The sequence below is a fragment of the Pempheris klunzingeri genome, chromosome 5 (genome assembly GCF_042242105.1).
Source record: "Pempheris klunzingeri isolate RE-2024b chromosome 5, fPemKlu1.hap1, whole genome shotgun sequence".
In the NCBI taxonomy this organism is placed as follows: domain Eukaryota; kingdom Metazoa; phylum Chordata; class Actinopteri; order Acropomatiformes; family Pempheridae; genus Pempheris; species Pempheris klunzingeri.
This window is the reverse complement of record NC_092016.1, coordinates 9,017,892-9,044,464: the sequence shown is the minus strand read 5'-3', so window position 1 is coordinate 9,044,464 and position 26,573 is coordinate 9,017,892. Positions and strand designations below refer to the sequence as shown.

General features: G+C 41.9%; 1 protein-coding gene across 3 annotated transcripts in view; it reads left to right on the top strand.

Moving 5' to 3' along the window:
* Positions 1-585: 585 nt before the first annotated feature.
* LOC139201022 (contactin-1a-like) overlaps positions 586-26,573 on the top strand; it is a 63,704-nt gene continuing 37,716 nt past the window's right edge. For 2 of the 3 annotated variants that reach the window (XM_070830226.1, XM_070830224.1), the window contains exon 1: positions 586-673. The gene's annotated coding sequence lies outside the window, so the exon portion shown is untranslated. Of the gene's footprint in view, positions 674-792; positions 843-26,573 lie in introns of those variants that run through there. The other variant, XM_070830225.1, reaches the window with a different exon arrangement.

Sequence of the window (26,573 nt, the reverse complement as noted above, 5' to 3'; positions counted from 1 at the left end):
ATGAAATTACCTGTAGCATTTAAATAAACATATCAAATATATTAATAGCGTTAATGTGGACAGGAGGATTCCCTTTTTCATGGATAAAACAATTTGCAATTAAAGAATGCATTGACATAATCAGCCTTTTGATCATTTTGACAGGGGATAGTGGGAGTCAGTGGTGATCAAACATGCATTAAATTGCAGGATGAGCCCTTAAAAATGTCCACAATAAGATGCTTTAATGGTATAAACCTTCCCTTAAAATGTTGCATCAAATCAGTGATTTTAATCTGTAATCCGCCAAAGATAAATGTCACCCAAGCCGAGCTCACACACTGAGGCAAACTCAATTTAGAGTAAAATGTGTAGACTGAGAGATAATAAAGGTTTTTTTTATAGGCATTAACTTTTGCCCCATCCTCATGTGCTGGGGAACCCTTGGTGGAGCTCAGGAGGCACCCGGACACCACAGTGGGAGCCCCTGCTCCTCGGTCCTGAGGAACAGGCAGGTCTAGCGCCCCCCTAAGTTGACAGTGATAACCCTTCATCCAATCCACGGGGACAGGACCGCTGCTCTGTCAGTTTCTTTCCCCGCTCTTGAGCGCCCGGCGATGCGGTGCTGAGCAGGTGCGAGCATCGGTGAAGGACACACGGACGGACGGACGGACGCGTTTGCCCGCTGCGGAAGGTAAGAAGCGAGACACAGCACCAACATTTAACATTATTCCCAGAGAAGCCGGGCGCTGCGTTTTGACAGCTGGCAAATCAGTGTTGTTTACAACAGACTGAGTGGGATGCGCGGATGGGATGGAGCTGATGCGGCTCCCTCTGCAATGCAGAATTGCGAACGATTTGAGGTATGAAGAAACTGCATTTGGCGTTTTTGGCGTCGTAGTGAGAGATGACCAGAGATACCGTGTGTGTGCGATATCTGACTCGGCGTGGCGTGGCGTGGTGGGGATGATGCTGATAACGTGAAGCTGCTGCACATCCTGGCAGGCACTTCCCTCCCAAAAAAATAGTCGATGCACAGAGAAGATGTAAGGGGTGTTGTTGATGCCCTTTCTGCGTGTATATAGATGCAGCACATCTGCTTTCAAGTAATAAGTCTGAGTGTTAAATTCTGCAAGAATTAGACCACGCCGGAGGCCATAGCATAATAGCGCCGCACATACCGATGATTCAAACTGACGCCTGCCTTATAGCCCAGAGATTAGGAAGCACCCGACGACTGTAAACACTTTCATCTGGGGTGGAACTAAAACGCATGTCCTGGTGTTAGTGCAGCGGGGGGATTGAGGCATATGTTCCGGCCCTGTCATCTTTCCTGGCACATTGAGCCGTAGTGCTTAGTAATGGTCCATTGCAGGGTGATTCTGTCAGGATGTCAGGTGCTGGAGAAGGTGTCATGGGCGCGTCCTGACTCACCACACTAGGCTTCAGTGGAGAGAAACTGTCCGTGCTACATGTTGCCAAAGTAAGGTCTGGGGACTTGCAGAAGTCTGGAGAGATTTCCTAAAGGTCTTTCATCATTTTAAAACATGATGAAGAGTTCATTTTTCTTTTTTTTTTTTTACTGTTTGTTTACTCATTGATGATTTAGTGAAAAGGGATGATGGAGATCTCAGTCACTGTTCTTATAACCTAACACAAGTCATGCGACTTGGCACTGATTGATTGCCGATGACAAACATTGGAGATGCTGTCCTTCGAGTTTATGAAAATATTACATTTGGTGTTTATTATCATCCAATCTTATTTGATACCTGCCGTGGCTCTGGTCTCCGGCCACATGGTGAAGTTTGTCTGCAACTCAAGATGTCATCAAGATTGCCATCATGACCCAGTCTGTCACATAATGGGTGTATATTTAGATAAAGCATGCTTATAGCTTAAGATTTTTGCTCAATAATGGCTTGAATGCATTGTTTTGAGCACTGTACCCTTTAAGAAGCCGCAACTTTGTGGTGTAGTTGTGATTCTTGGTACAGTGTGAGCAATAACGCCAAACTAGAAGCGAATCATGAAATCTAATGGACTTCTTTATGTGCTAGCAGCTCTAGAGTTATATTGCTCTTGTAATGGGCAGAGCTGACTGAATCAGCACCTGGTATTTTGAATTACTGGTCTCAGATTAAGAAATTAATGCAGGATAATGAACAGGATAAATAGGTAGTTTGTTCCTCATAGATCTTACAGTGGGCTCCTGTCCCCACACTTGTTATCTGTTAGAATTTCTTTTGCTCACCCAATATGAAAATATGTATTTCCAGATGATCAGTTGATAAATGTCTGACCACTTTCTGCTCCTGGGCACTGTGCCCAAATGTTTTTGACCCAAATTTTCATATTGTCTTTTTTATCGGCCATTCGGGGGCATGTGTGAGATTCTTCACTGTGTGTTTGTCCCGATGAATCTGAGCCATAAATGTGGCACGAAATGTCAGAGGGATTCCATAGCCGCCTGTCAGGTGGAGCACTTTATGAATCTTGTAAGCTGGGCTGCTGCTAATGCATCCTGTGCTGTCCTGTGCACACCCTGAGGACAGACCCTCTCCCTCATTCTAGGTGAATGGATTTACTCTGCTCAGAAGTAGGCTAACCTACTGCTCACAAAGGCATCATCTGAGATTTTTACCTTGCTGGACAACGAAACACGTCTCAATATAGAGTTTTGGATTTTGTAATAAGCAGATCTGTGCCAGCACATTGGCTGTAGGGCTGCAGAGCCGAGCCTGCATGATGAGGAACTTTTTTACATAACACAGTGCCCTGCAAGACATGGCTGTTCTGTGATGCATTTCAAGGCTACAGCCTCAGCCTCCATTAGCGTCATAGTCAAACGACTCAACGTAACCATAACACTTACTTCTCCTTTGGTTGGAAGCCTCAGTCACACACATCTGTCATTTATTCAGGTAGACAGGTTAAACTCACCTGAGGCAGAAAATAGAACTGATGTCAGCCTCCGCATCTCCACTTCATTTTAAGTCAGCATTTAACTTATAAACATGAGGCTAAAGGTGAGGGAGATTGGTTTCACTCACCTGGTGTAAGAGTTTGTTTAGATTCAGCAGGACAGTGTTTTTTTTTCCATTTTCCCATGTCCCTTAAACATTAATGTCTTTATGGTGCTCAAAGCAGAGCCTTGGATGTTTGCCACGCATCTAAGATCAGAGTAATTTTAGAGTCGTTTTAGGAGACTAGATTTGTTTTCCAGATGTCCTTGAGAACCGTGGGTGACAAATTCTTGGGCAAAGAGTCAAAGCATTAGCTCAAGAGAAGAAGAAAGATTTTGCTTGTGATTTTGAAAAGGCTCTAAACTGATTGGCAGCCTTGGCATTTGGCAGCAACAGGGTTAGTTTGTTAGGCGCTGTTTGTTCTGTCATACTGAATGCAGTGTCAGTCATGCTGGAGGGAAAACGTCTTGTAGACTTGTTTCATTGTAAAAGTGAATGTACTAGAAGAGGATATAGGGAGAGGAGACAGCCTATTCACGTGAACATTTGTGAGCAGGAACACACAAACACCACCCTTTATTGCTGCAACTGTCTTCTCTGCCCGTACAAGTGCTTTTCTCTGTCCTGCTGACAAAACATGTGATGCTCTTGTCTTGATGCTTCCTTTAGATTGCTCAGCAATTTACGCACCGGCGATCAATAGCGAGATCCACTTATGGTACGGCAGTGAGGCAGAGACATGACGTCTACTGTGTTTGCCTGGAAACAGACCTCTTCTCTGTTCATGCCTGAGGAGGAGAAAGGGCCTCAGTCCCCCATCTGCCATCTTTGGCTATCTGAGTACAGTTTGCAGTAGGCCTGCCATTGATTCTGCCACTGTGGACAGCTCCCTGTGCTCTGCATGCTTGTGACCCTTTAAATCTTACGTGTAGAGACTGAGCAGCCCACAGGTACAGTGCACATTTGCATCCCACTTGTTGATTATTTGTCTAATTTGCGCAATGTTAGACTAAAATGTCAATGCAGCTAGTTGTTTTATTAGGCTTTCAGATAACAGTTTTGTTAATATCATGTTGTAAAATGGTGGCACTTGTTTGCTAGTAATCAAGCTATTTTGATAATGATTCTTTTAATTTTTCATGAAAAAAAGCCACACTTCCTGGTTCTGCTTCTCAGATGTAAGAAATTGCTGCATTTCCTGTCTGATGTGATAGTAAACTGAGCTGTGATATTTTATATACCAAACAATGAATCCAGAAAAATGGTCTGACTCAGGGGTAATGACTAATCCTGTTGCAGCCTTCATGCCTCTGCCAACATTAGCAGCTAGCTGTATCTTTTGAGCACCTTATATTGTTTTAAATGTAGAAGACTTTCCAGTCAAATCATTCATTTAGTTTGAGTGAATAAGGTGTAGTTGCCTGGGCCAATGTTCTATTTCTGTTGCCTACTCGAATCTAATGATCTCAAATAGTTGCTCCAGGCACTTCAGGCGGCTAGTTACTTTTAATGCCAGAACCCAAATGAATAATTATTCAGCCACACTGGATTAAAGTTATAGTGTGTGTGTGTGGATGTGCACAAATGCATGTATGTAAGTGTGACTCATCTAGCTCTTCTGCAGTACATGATTTGTGTCTGTCATATCAGAATAAAATCCAGCCTGCATAAATGGCATTTTCTTGATTTGCACAAATGCAGCACAACGCTGAGGACAAAAATAGATTTATTTCAATGCAACTGCTGCCTTTTTGTCTATTTATAGCATTAAAGCTCTTGGACAAAGACGTTATTCATGTACTGACAAGGTAAAAAAAAAAGTTTTTGAAGAAATGGCTTGGTTGTAAAAGCATCTGAAATCTAACTCCCTCAAGATAGAACTTATAGTGTCTTTTATCATGGAACATTTAATCGGTTCTCCTTCTCTTTATCAGTGTGATTTTGTTTGTTGATAAGGTGCTGAACTTCCTCAGTGGCTCACGTGGCTCCTCTGGTTTGCCAAAGTGATGTCTCATTCAAAATCTGATTACTCTGTTTCCATTAAGATAATGTTGACCGGACAACGAGATTGTGGTCAGAAATTTCCTGGTATCTCCCCCTGCCACTCTTGGAGGCAATAAGATGACATTGATCAATGTCATGAAAGTGTTATCAAATGGGTAGAAGTTTCATGTTCAGTGACAAGTCTTAACCAGTGGTCTGTTGGGGCGGCTGAAAATGATAAGCCCAAAAACCATTATTGAAATAATAATGAGAAAAATGTCACCAAAACTGATTTCTTAAAGAGGGTAAGTGTTTGATTTACTGAGTAATGAATTTATTGGTTGGAAGGGCATCAATGTGACTGATTCTAAATGCAGAGTTTAAACTAGTGAACTTGAGACATTATTTCAGCTGCATTTAAGGACAATTAAAATCTGTAACTAGGTTACATTTGACAAGATTTCGCTTCCTATCTCTGATTCGTCGCTGAGTTTTCTCTGAGATATTTTTAGACTTTACAATCAAAGTAAATCTTATGGGATTTATGGACTCAATTAGAAGGAGATTACAAACGCGTGCCCTTTGACTGTCAGTATGATCAGCCTTTTTATTTTTTTCAGATATAATGTTTGACTTCCTTCATTACAATGTCAGCACAGAAAGTGGTTTGTTTGCTAATCAGCAGGACAAACCTTATCTTGCTTCACTGGGATGCATTCAGTTTCCACAGGAATGTGAAGAGTTATTTGCTCATCAAATAACTAATTGAATTATGGTTGTTGTTAACCAGTACCAAAGTGGTTTGTGTTTAATAATGATAAGAATTAAAAGTGACAGTACTGCAAGGTTAACAAGTTCAGAGGACAGTTTTCCCTAATTAAGTAGTCACTTATATGCATCTAAGTGCGAATGGGCTGTAATTAAACTACTCAAAGTGTCAGATTACCTCTTGTGAATTTGTTTAACATTTCACTGAGCAGAAATATTGTGTTACACACAGTGGACTGACTTCTCACATGGGAGTCTTGAGCCATCTGTTTTTGTGCCTTCCTATGTGCAGGCAGATACATTGTTTACAGGGCTGTTGAGAAGCTGTGCAGTCAAACACTGTGCTATTTTGGTCCTGTACGAGATGACTTTCAATTCCATGCAATTTAAAAAATCAGTGGAATGTTTCTGACTCATTTCCTGGGATTAGTGCCTGTTTTGGAATGTAGAGAACATCTGCAGTGGTTAACAATTAAATTTCTCATTTGTTTTTTTTTATTTTTGTGCCTTTCACGGTGCTATGAAACATATTATAGAGATTAGATCATAATGAACGATATAAAGACCTTTGAGCAAGCTGTAAAATTGAGGGATAGCTGGGTGGATGATTGAAGGTTGGAAATAATCGTTTTTGTTGCTGGCAAAACCTTACCTATACAACTACATACCTCTGACATTGTAATTTATTCCACAATCTTAACATGATAGCTAGTATTTAGTATCATTTAAAAAAAAATTCGACCTCTGTATCCTTCATTATGGATATGCATCATGGTTTAATCCTATTTAATTTGTGTTTGTCATGGGATTGTGAAATCTTTCTGTAGTTTAAACGGCTTGTACTGTATCATTTAGTGTTGGGGACAAAGAGCAAGCCCGATGGTGCAGGGAACTGTCCAATTAGGTTTGAAAACGCACACAAGCCACTCTTGGGGCCTTTGAGCAAGGCGTGTTGCTATAGCGCTGGGAGTATGTGTGGAAGACAAGAACACACTTCATCTACATGCTAGTTCAGCATGCAAAGCTCCCGAGCCTAACCACGCTCCTCTGCTTATACAACCATCCTTTATATATGTCGTTTCTCATAGAAACCCGGCATATGCTGCCCCATAGTGATGGTGCATGCTGTGTATGGTTGACAGCTCAGCTCTGTTACTGAAGTAGCATACCAAACTAGAGTCCCAACCTCCCCACCAGTTGAAAATAAGAAAAGACAGAGAGGTCAAAGGGGATTCTTACACTAATCAGAAACGTCCTTGAGAGGCATACTAGTTCTTTAGCTGGCTGACCCCTAGCCTTCTGTGGGAGGGACTGTAAGTGTGAGAAGTGTATGGATAGAAGGCTAATCGCAGAGAGAGCCCAAAGGCGAAGGCCTCTTGGCACGTGGAACGAATACTGAGGAAGCCGAGCTCTTGGGAAGCCTCATTATACATTTAGGGGCGTCCTGTTTTCCCTCTCTCTGGACAGCTGGACAGCTAAATTGTTTGTGGATCAGTAGTTTAGCTTCCTACCGGGTCCACAGAGTGAGTGAAGTGCATTTAGGCCCAAGAAATCCCATTACGCTTGGCAGAGATGAGAAGCATAGCACTCGGGGCCTCAGCAAGTGCTATCGCTATGCCCATTATTCAATCTCCCAGTTTGTTTACCTGCAGTGCTTCTGCTGAGACCACCCATGGTCGTTTCACGCTCATGTTATCAAATTTCTTTCGATTCTGTTTTCTTAGCAACACCAGTTTCATCCATAAATGTCCCATGATATTCGCATTTAGTGATAGATTTTCAAAATGATGCAATGTGCAATGTATTTTTAAATCTCTTACTGGATGCTGTCATTTCCTGGACACTGCCTATCACCGAGAGAGCTTCACTAGTGGGATGGCTTTAAAGTCATAAGGTTGTGTTGCGCTCCCCTCAGACCAGCTGATTGTGTATTGCTTCTTATTATGACCGGAGTTAGGCTGCTGCCTAGCTGTATTGATTTAAAATGCCTGTGGTTTTTCAGTTCAGCTCTTTGGCTATGTACAAGGCAGAAAGAGGAAAGGGGGTAAAGAGAGAAGGAAGGGGGGTTTGGGGGTATAATGAGAAACAGACAAGAACAAAACATTTGGAACTCCCTCGTCATTCTTTAGATCAGTGTAACCAGAAATAAAAGCTGTGGCTGGTGCAGGGTCTGGGCTGTGGGCCGCCGCTGTCCTCTCCTGGCTCTCTCGCTGTGCTCCCGGTGTATTTGTGTTTCGCTGGTCAGACTCCCAGCCCCTGGGCCCTAGGCTGCATCTCTACATGAAGAGCCCATTGATGTGGTCAACATTAGCATTCGGTGTAGGCGAGCACCACAAACAGGTTGGTTTCCCGTTTCACACTAACAAACCTGTTCTCTCTGGATTCTCTCAAAGGGTCTCAAATCAACCCTCTTGTTGCATAGCTAATGAGTGTGGATAAAAGAGGTCAAACAATGCTCATGTAGCCCTCTTCAGTCCAAGCAGTGTACACTTTGTATGAGACTTCGTCCTGCCAACTGCCATGTCAAGACAACACTATTTAGCTGGAGTGACACTGTCACATCTGGCTCACAAACTCACAAGGTGATGTAACCACCTGCGTCATGTTTTCTGTGGGACAATACACCAGCACTAATAGCTTCCGACAAAGTGCTCTCAAATGTCCCTGAACAAAAGTTGTTCTTTTCAGTTGGCATTTCATTATTCAGATTTGAACCCAGCTTTCTGAGGAAATCTGGCTGACTTATGCATGAGACTTGTGCACTAATTATGCTGCAGATTCTTTTCCCTGGCTCAGTTTGTAGCTGCAGGAGCTTCTGTTGCAATCTGCTAATTCATGTTGCTGCCATTATTCTCACAATTTTACTTAGCAACGGCAAATTGCCCCCGAGAAGAAGCGGCTAATATTAACACATGAAAAATAACACATGCGATGTTGGCGTTCACCATCTCTGTGTTTTAATTATCATGAGTCAGACTAGTGCTTGGGCAAGTCATCTTGATGCCAAGAGAGAGGGAGGTCAAGAGAGAGTAGGGGAAGCCAGCTTTCCTAATTGCTTTCTGTTCTACAGTGCCATTGACCATTTCAGCCTTGCTGTAGACGAATTTATATGAACAGTAAACAGGCAGATAATGAAGATGTGAGTGAAGATACCACCTTTATTATTCTCATTACTGCCAGTCTAGACTGAGGGAGGTGCCAGCAATGACAACATCAATTTCCTGCCTGACTGAAAATATCTCTCACATTGTTCCATGGAGAAAAATAAGCCATGCATGCATATTAATAGAGTTTTTGTTTTGAAGTTCAGTAGGACACGATGATGGCCAGAGTCCATACTGTATGTGAAGGGCCTCTTGGTGAAATGTGTCAGTTGTGGCCAGTGTCTCTGGTTGGATTATTCATAAGGAAGGTGTAATGGCAGTGGGTGAAGGAAAGGGCATCCAGAGGTGAATCTGACTGGGAGAAAGAGCACTCAACTCTTTTTTTTTTCCTGTGCTCTTTTCACACACACACACACACACACACACACACACACACACACACACACACACACACACACACACACACACACACACATAGAGACACACACCCCCCCGCCTTTGCGGTACTCTGACTCTTATCTGCAACACACAGCTCCACTCATGCTGCACACACAGGGCCATAGTGTGAGGAGGACAGAAAGAGTGAAGGGCGCAGCGTCATAGTCAGGCAAGCACACATACACCCACCTACACACACTCACAAACACACAAACATATGCACAATGGATAGAAAGAGGAGGGGTTGTACTTTTCTTAATTCCCCTGCAACAGAGGACAACAAGACAAAGCAAAACACTGCTCTTCTATATGACTGAAGGGGGATGGAAACGATTACATGTTGAGAGACTGCTGCAGTACCTAATGTTATTCACAATGACCCATTATGATTTGACTCCAGTACAATGAAATAAAAAAGTAGCAAAAAATTAATGCCTACAACTAATATAGTATATATTACTATATATGCTACACATATACATCAGTCTAAGTAATTGATAAATCACATTTCCCATTAAAGGTTTTTAAAACACAAACTGGGAATATTATCATGGATAAACATTCAAAATGTGTAAGCATTTGCCAATATACTTGGCAAATACTACTATATACTAGTTTGAGATTTTAGGAAATAAGCACTTCTCATGCAAAAACCAAAGTGTGAAATTGACATTATGTGTTTTTATGGACTACGTCTTAGCCTGGCACAGTGACGTCCTGGGAGTCTTATCACCGTGAGGTTGCCAGGCAACCAGCAGAGACGCCAGATTACCTTTGGACGCCAGGCTAGCTGGATAAATGCCTGAACCTCTGCTCCCAGCATTTATGCTAAGCTAAACTAACCTTTCCCGAGCTCCAGCTTCATATATAATGGACAGACATGAGAGCATTAATCTTCACTGCGGGGAAGCAAGTGATTTCTCTAGATGTCAAAGTAATCCTTAAAAATAAAAATTAGAAAATAAACTGAAAAAAAACCCTGAAAATTGGCAATTATTATAATAATAATTTGAGATCTGCTGTATAAAATAGTATAGCTTCTTTGTTAATTGCCTTGAAGCAGAGTAAATGCAGTTAAATTAGGCACAGAGTAATGGGACAAATTCTTTGGAGAGAAATAGCGCCATGAAAGTTATGAAATCAGTGCTCAGAGCTGTAGTTTTATTTTAAGCGCTGGCATGACTAAAACCCGGCACAATGTAGGTGAAAGCACCCTGTGAGTACTCTTAGGGCAGTGAAGCAAAGCATCTGTTTGAAGCATAATATATGAAAAGTCTGTTAACCTAGTTTAGCTTTCTTGCTACAACTAGAGGGAATGTAAGTTTGATTACAAATGCTGTAAATCATGTAGCTGCGTGGGTTGTCTCAACAGCAGTTGGACTGTGTGCAAAAAGCTTCATCAGCTTCAACAGTGAGGAGATAAATTCCTTATGTAAAGTGATAATCTTGTGATCTGAATGCCAGAAAGTCCCACACATCTGCTCCTCCTCGCGCTGACACAGCCAAGTTATGTCATGATGTACCAGTTTTATGTTTGAAGATTTCCATTTTTGAAGAGACAGCGTTTTACTCTAATCCAGTCGCCGAATTCGACTGTTGATCGTGACATAAACACTCTTTATCAATACATCTGCCTCTGTTCTTCTGTGTTGTTTAAGTGGGCACCTGCTCTGTGTTATGAGCCATGATCACATGGCGTGACTTGGCCAAGAGGCACCAGATGACTAAGGTCTTTGCCCAGGCTGTGCTCATTGTCAGTCGGCACACACGCTGCTTTCCAACGGGCCTTCTGACTGTGGCCATGTGCTCGGCAGTAAACACAGGTGACTGGGTTTGTTGACATGGACACTGTGTCCCGGGCAGGAATGTATGACGGTGGATGGTCCAGTCAGAGCGTTTATCCGCTTTGCAAATATCCCTGCATGCACAAATTAACAGAATCCTTTGATTAATACAAAGGAAACAACCAACAGAGAAACTAAATTAACGGTAAATTGGATAATGTGTTCACATGCTCAATATATCAGCAAATATTAGCTGGTCCCAGCTGTCATATTCAGGTTTTTGGCTATGCGAATTAGAGCTCACGCTGACTGTTTTAAATAGTGTATAGGGCTTCTGAAGGAAGGAGTATTCCAGTGCCAAATAACAGGGGAATATTATTTTACACATAAATGCGCCCATTGAGAGGGACTGTGGTGCTTGCAGTGGCACAAGTAGTGGAGGAAGACTTCCTGATGGGTAAGCATGAATATGCATGGCACTGCTTAAAAGCACTGGCACAGGCTAATACAGTATGGCAGTCAATGAATTCACAGAGCAGGCTTTGTCTCGTGTGCTTTCAACTCTGGAGGAGGTGTCTGAGCCTCTTGTTTGGACTGTTGTGCCCTAAAGTACCACTGCAGAGATGTCAGACAGAGAAATCTGTAATATTGCTTAAGAAAATCTTTAAAGCATATAAATGCAATATCTCGTATGAGGGGCCTTATTTTGTGTTAATTATGTCTTCTTGCTCACCACCTAATTACTTATTTATCAGTAGGTTCAAATTGTAGGTTGTTTACACTTCCCTACCCAACTTGGAATTATGGTATTTCTTTTGGGATTCATTGATTTTGAGTTGGTTTAATGAATCGCTAAGTGATAAGATACCAAAGTAAACAACTCAGCACACAGCTAGTGCACCACAAATCTTTTAAAAGGACCTCTTATTCTGTTCTCCCAAGCCTCGTCTTACAGCCCAGATGTAATCTAGCAGGCACCAGTGCTGTTCAGAGACTACGTGGCAGGGGATGTGTTTTTCTTCCTCTCATTTCCTGGAATAATCCGTCATCCATCCACATCTGCCTTGGAGAGAAATCTGGAAAGTCGCGAAAGCTGCAAATTGCGCAACGCTGGCATTGGCTATAGGGCTATTGTTGCATCAAAGCTACAGTGGTATTGGAACATAACAGCCACAACGGCTTCACCAAATTAAATTATCATTCCGAAAGCTTCAGCACATCCGGTGCTGTGTCTGCTGACACAATGTCTGCCTTCATCATGCTTCTGTTTCCGTCCGTCTACAGTCACAAGCTGAAGAAGTTGAAGGATCATTCTGGTGACGTTCTATGTTTTTCTTAGTGTCAACAAATCTCATGAACAGACTAAAAAAATAAATTGATCCTTCAAACAAGTAGCCTTACTAAAAAGTACCAAACAAATGCATGATTTAATCCTGTTTATGTAAGAATTGACAAAAACAGTGCTCAGGAAATTATGACCAGCTAGAGAAAGATTTTGGTCGTCAGTAGAAATGACTGGGGTTGGGGTCGAGAGCCACAGACATGCTGTGGTCATTTTGATGTTCAAAACATTGTTGGTTCTGGTCTTTCCATGGGCTTTGCTGACACTTCCAAGTAGGGCTGGTCTTTGTGAAAAACTGTGGGAAACATAAGCACCAACAACAGCTTCCTCTGTAATCATCCTAATTATGGTGCTGATTGATTTCAGCAGTGATACCGGGGTATCAGCGCCGTATTAACAAATCAATGCCATTGATCCAGCCTATCTGACTCAGATTTACCTGAGCTGAATTGACAAACATGGATTTATCTCCTGATGGATTCTATTTCCCAGGCATTGCCCAGTGTGTCCTAACACATGAGTGAACTGATTAATACATTTCAATGATTGGCTGGTGTCGCACTCACAGCCACAAAGACGTCTCTGTATCTCCCGCAGTGAAAAGCATCTTGTTTGGCCTGTGACCGTCACTGACTTACATTGTGTCTCAATGATCATTACAGTCTCATGTGTGCGAGGGTACATTTTTCTCTGCCATTTTACAATCAGTGTGGGTGGTGGTGAAAGGGTCCACTCAAGAGTGGTGAGGAAACACTGGACTCCTCACCTGACTTGCACTCACACACACACACAAACACACTGTGTGCGTATGTTGGAGAGGATTGTTTGGTTTGAACAAACTGCTGTGGTTAATTCTAGGTGTTTTTTCACATTTTCACATTTTTTCATGTATTTTGTATTCTGTTGTATATCATAATGTGTCATCATATTATGGAACTTTTATTTATCCCTTTGATATCTGCTCTTCCAAATGAGATTGTATTTGGAGTTTATGTGTGCTTATTTGTGGTTTGAGAGGACCCCAAGGTTTGTCTGGAGTGTATTACATAAACATCCCAACAGCTGGGAGTCCAGGAAACGTTTTGCAAAGAAATGTACTACTTGGTATGTACAGTGTTTGACATAAGGCCTCAGTTTCACATTAACAGAAATACACAAACACACACAGACATTGATTGCAGCCTCAGCAGAATTTACACACCTAGGCTTCTGTCCAAGCTATGAGGGTTAATTTCCATAAACCATCTACAATAGCGTAGTCACACTGCACTCTCTCCTCTCCAAAAGAAGTGGGATTCTTTTGTTCTTTGTTTGTTGTACTGTACGTTAAATTGCCCAAACTAAGACATAACATTGTCGCCTGATTGACTGCAACTTTCTCGGGCTGGGGTCAAGAAGTCTTCCTAAAGGCAAAGATTACTCATTCATTTCACACGTACAATAGCTCTGTGTCTGCTAATAGTCTTCACTTCTAGACTCCTACTCCGAAATCTTCTCACCAGTTTGTGCAAACAGTGTTCTGAGCAGACGTGGGTAATGATGACAAAAGAGCCCAGAGGTGAGGTGTTGCTTGTGAAGAGGAAAAGGAGGGAGTGGGCAGTTAGCTTTAGGTGGACACCGCTTTCTATGATTAGGCTGAATGCTTTGCTGCACAGCGATAATTAACAGACAGCCTGATGTTCACTGTTCCGTTCCCCAATCTATTGTTAGAGGGAAAATGATCATGTTTGTTTGTACTTGAGCATGTTTGCATTTGAGTTCTTTGCAGAGAGAGAGAGAGAGGGAGAGAGAGAGAGAGAGTCAGATCTCCAGGACAGTGGGAGACACAAACATGGGACCTGGGTTCTGTGCTGTGACCTTGTTTGCTAATTAAGTGTCACTGTGTCAGACCTATTTTTCCACTCCAGAAAAAAAAGGCTCATATCTTAGAGCTGAGTTTGCCAGAAGGCGATGGGAACACTCATTTTGCAACCGTCGGCTGACTCCTCAGGGTCCCTGTCTTTGTGTGTGGTTGTGTGTGTGAATAAAAGTCAGGAGTATCATTAGAGATGGAACTGTATGGGTAGCCCTTTCTCATGAATACTGCATAAAGCTGTGAACATAGATGTAACAACACAGTATAATGCGACAAAAATGTCACGGATGCTGTCACAAGTATTGGCTCCAGTGATCAGCTTCACACGGACCCAGTTTGGCTCAATTTGAATTTCCTTGCACAAATAGCATATTTGTCACATGGAAGATAACTCCTTTGGGCAACAAGTCAGTAGTGTGGTATGAGATTCAGTATAGCCAGGGATTTGGTTATTGCACTGTTGAGTTTTTCCTTAAATTATGACTTTTTCAGGTCTTTATAGGGGGAGTCAGCGAGTCTGGAGAGAGATTGTTGATATTTAGCTAGCTGGCATATAAAAATAGTTAGCATTAGTCAGATTTACCATCCCTCTCACTCCCACTGGCCCCCTCTCCTTCCCCTTGTCCAGCGTGCCAGGATGAATGCCTCCTGCTGTTGATTGGCTAGAATAGTTTTGTGTGGTTCAGTCTGTGTCATATTAATACTGAAGTATCAATATCAATGTTTTAGAATATACATTTTTTACATGTTAGATTCCAGAAAATCTACTACATTGCAAAATATAAATATATTGCTGCTTTGATGTGAAAATGTGGATACGGTGGTAGAGGACAGCATCCATATAGCTGACACCAACTGTCTAACTATCATAAGGAAGCAGTATAAAATAGTTTCTTTATGTTATTTCTTTCTATTAGCATCACTCTACCACTGCCTTTACATCACATTCCAGGCTCATACCAGCTTGAAAAGTTGTTTTCTTGACATATTTCCTCTTGTCTCTTTGCATCGAGCCGCCCACTTTGCATTCTATGTGTTTTGTTCAGCGAGCATGAAAATTGCCCTATTTAATGAAGCCCTCCCATGTTCCTCAAGATGCAACGCCTCTTGAAGCACTGAAGACAATTCACTGACCTTTCCTCCTAACTCCATACAAGGTCCTGCTTTAAGTGAACAACAGACTTCACTACAGACATATGGTTTATCTCTATTGTACTGGACATTGTGATATGCTAATGCTGCAGGGCATAAGTCATTGTTTGTCTTCAAAAGAGCAGCATTGTGTGTGTGACACATATCAGTCACTTGAATGTCAATGTTGACCTATATATGAAGGTCTGGGTCACAGGAGGGGCAGGCTAGTCACAACATAGGGCAGATTTCTAGTGTGATGAGCCTTAATGTAGCACCCAGTGATACGACTGACTGTGGCACACACAGATAGCCAAGAGGGCACAGGAATTATGTGGAACTTTGGCAGATTCTTAGAGCTGAAGCAATTGTGTACTTGCAAGTACACACCCAGATTGGGTGATTCCCAATTCGAAACCGTTTAATCTATGGGCTAATTGGATTTGTACGCATATTTTGTTGGACAGGAGAGACAGTAGAGGACAAGAGAAGATGGACTGACTCCCCAAGGGGGGAGGGAAGGATGCAGAACATTCAGTGCAAGTCTAAACCTTATTATCTTTGCTTTGATGACTCCTCTAGAGCAGGAATCAATACAGCCTGCCTGGCTCCAGGGGCACAGGGCCCACTACAGGAAGCGGATATCTCCAAACTATCCATTATGAATGAGTGGAGGAGTGTAAGGATGGAAGATAAGAGGTGGAGAAGGAGCGACAGCATTTGAGACGGGGCCATCAGAGTGGGATAAGAGGGGGGAAATGCAGGAAGTTGGATTGAAGAGAAAGGGAAGTTGGCCCACAAGAAGTCTGAATGAACGGAGGAAGAAGAAGAGATGGAGATGAAGAATAGAGCAGGACGGTGAGACTTGCAGCAGCTGTTTGTGCTTTTTTATTGAGGCTCAGCTGCCTCTCTGTGACTGGTTCCTGCTGTTCTGCCAGTGTGGTTGTAATGTTTATTTTCAGCTGAGGGAATGGACGAAGCCCTCACAACTATCAAAATGAAATTGTCCTCTTCCCTCCTTCCCACAGTTTGCGCTCACCCCTGCAACTTGCTATACTTTTTTTTCTCATTACTTCTTCTTCTTCTCCTCACGGCAGAATCCTTTCCATTGTACGTACTGTGGTCTTCCAACTTATTCTTCCTTGATGTAGTAATTTCTGCATTCCCACTGCAGACACCATGCTGTCTGACCATACACTGTTATCGCTCTCCCCCTGTGTAAAACATACATGTACAACCCCAACCCCCTCTGTTCTCTCTCTCTCCCTCTCTCTCGTGCTCTTTCCTCCTCCTCCACTCTGATGTGAGGTCACAGCTGGGGAGCCCTATGATTTGACAGCTAAATGTTTATGTGAGGGTGCATTTATGTGTGCGTGTGATGGAGAGTGCTTCTGTACCACTGACTGTCTGTGCTAGAGAGGGCAGAATGCCATGACAGCAGTTGCTAACCAGCACGAGCAGACTAGCAGTTTATCCTGAGGCATACTGTAGCAGAGAGATATACAGCTGGCTCCACTGCTGCCAACTGAACGCTGACTGTAACTACAGGCGTGTTGGGGTGCGTCTGCGTGCACCTCAGGGCTGTGTGCTCGGGAAGAGAGGTGGGTGGCAGAGTGTGCTCACTGTTTGGTGGGTGTGTGTGCTGTGTGGAGGAGCCAGAGCAGAGCGAAGACTAGGGAAGTTTGCTAGCTTTTCTTGGTTTATTGTAAAGTGTATGTGTGTGTATGTGTGTGTGTATGTGTGTGTGCGCTTGTGTGTGTGTCTATTCTCCAGCACAGCTCAACTCTGCTGGCTCCGTGATTCTGTCCTCTGCAGAGGGAACAGCTCATTATCTGCCTCTCAGAAGGAAGCATTCTACTATACCTCAATACTGCAGTGCTGCACACTGAAAGGATGAACCTATTGAAGCATTGTGTGTGTGTGTGTGTGTGTGTGTGTGTGTGTGTGTGTGTGTGTGTGTGTGTGTGTGTGTGTGTGTGTGTGTGTGTGGTGTGTGTGTGCGCGCCTGTGTGTGTTTGTGTGGCTACTGCACATGTGCCTGTTAGTTTGTGGGGCTGTTTTAAGGAAAGTGGTGGTGGATATCACAGTACCCATACCTCTTTTGGTGTATCTCCTATTCTGTGTTTGTGTGTGTCTATAACTACATCATACAAGTCATTCTGGTCTTGACATCTTTCTTACTTGAGGCATTACTTTCACTTGTTTGAACTGCCAAGGCAGCCAGACTTTAAATATTTATCTCTTATTTGAACCCTTTTTTTGTATATTACTACTGTATGGCATGTCGTATGTACTGTGTGTGATTTATTCATATCAAGCCTCCACTCTGAGGCTTGAATTGTCCTATATGCCCAGTGTAGCCTATTAGAGCAAATAATAGTCCAGCAGTCCAACATCATTTATGCTGTGATAACGTTGTGCCCCATATGTGCATTGTTCATCCATGTATGTTGCGTTTGTAGGTTGTAGGTATTCGAACAGTGTTGGAAATGTCGCTTGTGGTGTGGTGGTCCAACTCAGAAGCTGCTTCACAGCTGTAACACCATATGATTGTGAGTCTTGATGACCTTTACGTAATGACTTCCTGTGCATGATTTTCTGTCATTGGGCTTGTACCACCAACAGCACAGTGACATGTTTCCCCCCCCCACCTTCAGAATTCAGGCTGTGCTTTGAGAAAATGTTTGAGAGCCAACCCTGCATTGACAAAAAGCTTTACGATCAGTAGGTCATGGTAAGAGATGGGAAGTTTTCAACCAAATGAGCAAAATGAGTATTGAATAGTTTGAGAAAATGTTTGAGAAAATGCACCTGAAGAAGAAAATCAATGATAATCCAAGGTGAAATAACTTTGGGTTGAATTTTCCAAACGAGTGTCCCCATTAAATGCCCTATTTTCTCAATCAGCTTCTTACTGCGAGCATTTGGGGTAAATTAGTTAATTCATTTTTTTATTTTCTCTCCCTTATCGAGTAATCAAAGCAATCAAGTAATCCAATTGCGCTGTACTCCCTCATTCTCCAGCTGACATACAAAAAAAGCACTTGCAATGAGAGCCGAACGCCTTTCAAGGTACCTTCATTCACCCGAACCTCTCAGCACTACTCATATTAACATGCACACAAAAGCTCTTTTGGGCAGGCTGGGCCCAATTGGGCTCTTCTCATAAGTCACTGGTTTTCCAGCTCGGTTGGCTTCTATTCTCTTCCACTGACTCATTGAGCAGCAATAAAAGGCTTTGAGGAAAGGATCAGATCTAGGCAATCAGGAGCAATTTACTTTGGCCTAAACTCAAGCCTTTGAGAGACTATACTCGTGACTGTCCTAGTATCAATCAAACTCAAACAGCAGCAGAAAATCTCTATTAATGTTATGCAAGACAAGTTAATTTATTCATATGCAGCACGTCAATAAATTCTGATTTGCTGACTTGCTCTTAAGCTGCAGTACATGAATTGACAAGCTTGCTACATACTGAGCAGGAGATGACACACACATCGCTACTTACTCAGACACTTCACACTGACATGCACCAGCTCAAAGCTAAAGAAACACAGAAGAGTGTTTGTGGCCATAAAAGCCCACTCAACAACTATATATTAAAAGGAAACAACAATCAAACATAAGAAGAAAACTGATGAAAATATGGATTGTAGAGACCTAAATTTCTGTAGAAAGTCAATTTCAGTACAGGAAATGTACGTTCTAAAAGAACAAAAAAACGATCAATGTAAGAAGGCAGATGAAAAGATGGATTGTTGAAAGCTTAATCTCTGTAGAAAGTCTGTTTTAGTACAGAAGAGGCCTCATAAGAGCTATCAACAGTGCCATTGAATATGGTTTTTTGCTTCCCCTTTCATGCATCCAGTCTCATTGTACTACTGACACGTAACACCACGTCAAATGCAATCAGGGGGTGCAGAAACCAGAGCACAGCAGATTTCAGACAGCTAAAAGACTAACTGCGCGACAAGTGAAGCTCACATGCCGCCCATCAGTGTTAAATAGCTCCATCCGGTCTATGTCATCACCAGATCTAGTATAAACCGTACTTGCAGTGAATTTTCAATGTTTGATTTGTTGGGGCAAAAGTTGGGTAGAATTTAGTGATTAATAATTTGCACAGTTAGATGCATGATCCCTCTGCGGCTGATCATAATTTGCTGATAGCTGCTCTAAACAGATAATAGATAAATGGCAGATGATTTTTAATTTCACTGCTTTTGATCACAAATTAGAGCCACGTTAATATATTCAACAGAAAGGCAAGTTGGCAGTGGAAAACTCCTCATGCGCATCAAGTGCGATATTGGAATTTTCCTGTTTATGCTTTCTGTGCACTTTTACACAACGTGTGTTGTTGAAAGACAATCTCTGTTATTTATTTGTTTAATCATTCATTCCTTGCTGCAGCTATGCTGTACAGATAAGGTGGATGTTTTAAATGTTCAAGTGATTATGGGCCAAGACAGAGATATTGGCACAACTGGTTTGCATTTTTGATGAGGTATTCAATTATGGTGTTAATGCTTCTTGTGTAAGTGCATTCAGTCTCCTATGTGTTACAGTGTGTCTCTCTACTCCCACCATACTACAATATACGGGGACAGTTAAATACAGATTTTCTTCCTTCTAAAATTGGTCACAACACAGAAGAGAGTGTGAGAAAAATGCAACACATCCCATTTAACATATGCTAACTTTAGTTTTAGTCTAACAAAATGTAGTTAGTCTAATCTTAAAATGCAGTTTATGTCCAATAAGTTCTCACTTGCAGACTCATAATAAAGCAATTTCGAAATCATATATATCTAAGAATTATATCTGTGAAACAAACACCCTCAATTACCTGTAAATGCCAGGGCTATTCTTGTCTGCTGTGGTCAGAGTGGTGTTATGAAACAGAACAAACTCTATTTACCCATCCTGAATGTACCGCAGCTCTGTAACACAGACAGAAGGGAGGAAATGATCCTCTTTTATTCCTGTCAGCGGTGGGATTGTGCTGAGTCAGAAATCTCGGGTAAATCACATTGGGAGAAAAAAAGCCAGCGCATTGAAGCCAGCCAGACACAAGCCTTATGCTCTGCCACTGCACCCTGTGCCCTGCTCCACATGCTGTATGCTTCTGAGAGATTTGCATTGGTTTTGATTAGCCAGGAAGCTCATGGATTATGAATAGTTGTTGGTAGCTTGCTAAAAGGAAGAAATTGTACTTTCTTGCGTCTTTGCACAAATCTCCTGACTTTTTAATGTCCAACTTGGCTGATCTCAATGGAAGCCATTAGATTGGTGTAGGACTCCAGCATCATCTGCAGCTCTCTTGACCTGATCCATTAGCTTTAATGACGTCGAGACAGTTAAGTGCAAAGAGTCCTGCTTTCATTTGGTACACTTTAGTACAAATGAAATGACTTTATGTGCTTTCAGCACCGAAAGACACTGCTCTCACTACTTGCTCTTCATAATCCCTTTTATTTTCTCTAATCACTTATGTAAGTTCAGTGACCCACAAAGTTACCTACAGCCTTAGATAATACTAGAAGATCTTTTTGCTGTATTTTCTAATTTGTTAGTCCTGTCTTTGCCATTCACAATCCTTCACATAATTTAAGGCCTTAGGAGTGAATGAAGATAAATTGAGATGCTTTTCTTCTCTTAGAGCGTCAGCAGGACATAAATTACCCAGTAAGATGGATGGTAACAGGGTACCTGGAATGATTTGGGACCTGTGCATGATTAAACACCATGAAATCCAATAATTTTAATCAAGTCATTGTTCTGTCTTTTGTTGTCCCCGCACAAAAGCCTTTCTGTTTCGTTCCAGCCTGATCACACAATGTATCATGTTGTCAGATCTGGCTGGGTGTGGTCCAGGAAAAACCTAATAATTTTCTAAAAATGCTGCTGTATGTGGTAATAGAGACTGAATTTGTTGTGCGGGCCACACAAGGGGGCCACACAAGGCTACATCTCACCTAAATCTGCTTTAGTGCCCCCTCTTCCAAATCCCTGCAACACAGTAATTTGTCAGTTAATGCAACCCAAAGACAGGATGTGAGAATTTGTATAATGGTGTCTGCTTGTTGTGTTCCCAGGGCAGAGCAGACATCTCTTAAGCCTCATGTTACCACACAAGCTGAGTATAAAACTCAGGACAGCTGGGAGCAGCTAAATAATATATCATGATTTTTTTACTAGCCCATGAGTAACTCAACTGAAGAGGGTTGGGGTTCAGGTTTGTGTAAACTAAAATATAAGCATTATCCGTCTTTACAACTGTTTCTGATGTAAACAAAAGTTTGACAACACTAGAAAACACTTTTAAGATAGAATTAGTTGTGTTTGTGCCTGTATTTGAAGATCAATTGAGGAGTGATAGCGTAGTGATAGTGATTCTTTGGTTTACTTTTTAATGCCCGTGGTTTTATTTTGGGTGACTGACTGTACCTTTAACTTTGAGATATTAGCTTTCAATATTCCCATTCATTAAATAAATAAAAGCAAAATAATGTAAAAGTAGACTTCATCCTACTTCTGTACAAAGAGGCGAGATAAATTAATCTCAAAGAAGAGCTCAGTTATTGTTTGCATTCTTTAGTGAACTTCAGAATGTGCTACAGACTAGGAGAATTAAGTCAACTTTCAAATTAGCAAACCATATCACAGCAACAGCCTCTCATCTCTTATCATTACTTGAAGTGGTTTTTTTTGCGTGTTTTTCTTGGTCTTTTCAGCTCCTGAACAATGGGCATCTTTTCCAGCAGAAAATTGCTTTCTCTGCAACAGTAGTGGGGATGATGATTATGACTGTGCTGATGATACGTCTGGCCCGCCGCCAGGCTAATGATGAGAGTGAAGTCGGGATGGAAGGTGGGGTTAAAGTTGGGGGAGTGCTGGGGGAGAGGAGGGGTGTCACTTGTGAAATTGTGTGTGTGTGTGTTTGTTCATGTTGTGGTTTTTATGCTGGGGTGTTCCTGCAAGTGTGTGTGGGAGGGCTTAAAAGATTAAACCCCAGCCTGGCCACAGTGACGAGAGAAGACCCCTCTATGCGGTGCTCTCACTGCAGGGAGGCTTCTTCAGTGGCGTCTGATTTGCATGGCTCCCTGTCCTGCTCAGGGAATTAGCCTTTTCTTTTCCCATCGTCCCTCCCTCCTCTTTGCACCTTTGAGAGAGTGCTTCTATCCAGAAGCATTGCTTGTTTCTGAGGCAGACAATGGAGCAGAGTATTTAGGACACTTGGCAGGATAGGCATGTTGGAGGGGATGGGGACACGGGCTGCTAAGTAGCTCATCTTGTCACATAGCCACTGGCTTGATAGCTCTCCACAGCAAGGTAAGCACTGAGCAGAGTCACACCACATACATTCCATGCCCTGGTTGTTTTACTGTCTGTCTCTTAAAGCTTCGTGTGGTGACATAATCGGAAACCTCCTCCTACTCTTGACCATGCAATTAGGCGGCATGTTTGTGCTTTATATTATGATTACATTTAAACATTCAGTATGTCAAGTTAATCTTTGGCATAATGTTGGATTCACACCCTCTAATCCAATCAAGGGATGAATAGGAAATGTTACTGGGAAGACTCGACTTAAATTAATCTTTCCATTGTTTTCCATCTATTGTTGTTATCCAATGCAGAATAAACACATTGTATTCACATTTTCCCTCTGAGACCTTTCTTTGTGCAATGTGAAAGTATTGAGTGTTTTCTCAGCATACTTCACGATGCACTAATTGCATTTTACGAGCTCTTCTTCCTTATCTGTACAGCTCTGCCATCCAATGTAAGCAGCACACTGTCACTCAGTAATTACAGTTATTTACAGCAGAGTATAAGGCCATCAGTGAAAATGTGTCACTGCTCTCCTATAGAAACCTCTCAGCCAATATTTTTATTGGACAGATGTGGCATGAAGTAATTAAGCTGAGCAATCTTTCTTTATATAGTGCAAGTCTCCTCTGACCTTTGCCTGGATGGCACAATTTATCATACATGAAGTGACATACTTTACATACTGTATTTCATATCGGGGGGGGGGGGTTCTCCTGAGTATTTTTGCACCATAGAATATATCACACTATTCCATTGCTGTTGCAATGAAAGGTCAACACATTTCAGGAATTATTACATTAACATAAAAACAAAATAAATCTATTTTATGCTGTGACATAGGGTGGTCGAGGCACTTCCATTTCCTTCCAGTGTCCAAAAATGAAGCCAAAATATCTCGAATATAGCCACTGGCATCTTGTGCTGGTGACGACATTATCAAATAATCATCAGATAGCAAGTAAGAAAACTGATCAGAAATATGAACATTTGACTATACATCAGCGTGATAAGAACAACCTAAAAGTACAGAAATCATGGAGGGAACAGGCATTATGATCTATACTGCCCCCAGCCACCAGGGAGAGATCGAGGTGTTTTGGCTTCACTTTTGGGGAGTCGTCATGCTGTTCATCTTTAAGTACATTCTATGGTGATGACAGAGATTTCACTGTTGTATGTAAACAACAGTGGTAGCATCCAAGTGCCAGACAGAAGAGGCCACTGTAGTTACTCACGCTGCTCTAAAATTCAGTCCTCTTGGAGCAGTATCTTTGATAGCATTTCAAATGTTATGACGCCTACTTAGACTCCCTTAATCTAGTTTAATATACTGTTTTCATCCGATCCATGAACTGATATTTTTTGTCACGCCGTCTTATTCTTGCCACAAAATGTTTTCTAAGATGCTTGATGATTAATGATGATCAGATTGAAATATTTCAGTGTGTGTCTATGGCAACCACTGATAAGAGTATTTGAAAAATATAAATAGATATCTCTACTACCCCTCAGAGATTAGTTTTTTTTTTTTCATGACAGCTCTGGATCTCAGAGTTTGATGTGCTCTGTTTTAGTTTTGGTTTGGGGTCAGTCATTAGGTGAAAGATTTATAGAGGGAGTGTGGAGACAAATGTTTTCTACAAATGTTCAAATCTTCAGACAAATGACTTTATTCCTATTCATGTATTCGTGATTACTTCTTAAATCATTCTTTGTGCATATCTTTATGTGCACATCTGTACGAGCATATAGCATATCATGTCTTTACCTTTTTTACATTTTGTTTACAAGAATTTGTCTATGTCCTCTTTAAAAAATGAAGTGTGAAATGGACAAAGCACTGGTGTTAATCATCAGTTTAGAAGCCAAGGTGTAAACTCATTCATGATGGCCAAATTATCATATGCCATCCCGTGTTCTTGGTTTATCACTCACAATTCAGGCACAGCATCAAATGAGGGCTTCTTTGTTGCTTGGCAGTGAACGAACTCCCACTGTGACATCGAAGGCAAAAGTCGCAGTCACTTTTTGTGATTCAAGTCATGTGTTTGTTGTTTTCGCCTCTCCATTTGTGTACAGACACTACCTGATTTGAGGCTGATGTAATTTATACAGGAGTCCAGCTCCAGATTTCATGGATTGAATGACTGGTGTCATTGATATTCAGGTCAGCTGAGGTTGCTGAGCCTGTGTGGCCCTGGGGGGCATTGTGTTGACTGCAGGGGTTGGGATAAATAGCTTACATTAGCATGACTGCCTCTATTGGGCGAGAGAGAGAGAGAGGAGGAGAGAGAGAGACAGAGGGCGCTTTTTATTATGCTAACTTATGCATCTTCGCGTGCTCTCTCCTCCGGTGACCTGGAAAGCGTTCCCCCTTTGCCATCAAGGAGAATCTTCCAATCTCTTTAACGCACCTTGTGGAGATGAGGACTGAGGAGAGATGAGGCCTCTGGAGGAGACTAGAGTGAGGAAACACGGGTGCATCCTACGGCTCCTCCGACCTTGCATCTCTCTCTCACATCCTCGCTGGTTGGAACTAAGACCTGAGGAAGAGGCATGAGTGAGGGAGGTGAGGAGACATGGCAGCATAATGAAAAGCACCCAGAGTGACACAGTGAACGAGCCATGACTGGATCACCTGCAGCTAGATTACATCAGGATAGGTCCTACACTTCCTCCTGAGTCTGCCTGCTCTCTGGGTTCAGGAGGTATTGAGGCATTTTTTGCAGGAGATGGACGACCATAACTCCAGTTCAACAGCCTACAAAATAAATATAGACTTGAACTCACACCTCCTTAATATAGTTGTACCAAATAGATTTTTATGTGTTTGTGTTATTATGTTTAATCTTTTACTACTTTCTTTTTTAATCAATAATCATGAATTGTTGGACAGATTAAGAGATGGTTCTGTTATTGACTATTATTGAATTATTGAATTGTCATTTAACAGGAAAGGAAAAAGTCAATTCTGACTGCAGAGGGAAATCAAGCTGTGTGTTTTTCTAACAGGTTCTGAACCAGTTCTTGCTTAGCAACAGGGGGCTATACAGCACAAAAAACAGAGGATGTTTATCTGCAGGTGTTGTGCGCGTCTTGGGGTTACTTCGGGGAGGTAAAAGCCTGTAGCCGACTCCACTCTTATTTTCCACACAGACAAGGCATAGAAGGAGTGCATCTTTAAGAGCTGAGGTTAAAGAGACACACTATATATCTGCCTATGGCTCATTTTGGAATCGGAGTCGATTATTTTGACATAAATAATTTATAAGTTAGACAAAATGTATCACCACTGCTTTGTGGTAAAATAACACTGATTCAGCATTAAAATGAGAGGGATCACAGCTTGTGTTTCATTCTGGGATTGATGTTTAAACACAATATGAGTCAGACCAGGTGTCAAATGTGAAAACATTTGTGCTTTTTTCTATTTCTTGCTTTCCATTTAAAAGAAAAAACATGTCACAGTACATTTCTAAAGTGGGCACTTTGATACCAGGCCCCATGCTTTTTGGCTTTTTCCATGTTGTAAAGAAATATATTTACTAAACAAGAGAGAGTGTAGCCCGCCGTGACATCATGGCAGATATTTGCTTGTAAATATAGAGAGAATTTGGCAGCCTGGAGCTGTGAGAGATGCACTTGTGGCTGTTAAAATTGCTTCATGTGTGCTTGCTATCTGAATTCTTAGTGGAAAAATGAAATGGCCAAAATTCCCAGCTGGTTCAGTGGACCACTAGTAGATCCACCAGTAGTCATACTGTGCAGCTGTGAGGCGTGCGTGTGTATAATTTCATGAATGTGAAACAGAAAAACAGCAACTGTTCTCAGCAGGCTCAGGATAAATAAGAGATTGACCTGTAATTCCCCATAAACCAGACTAAG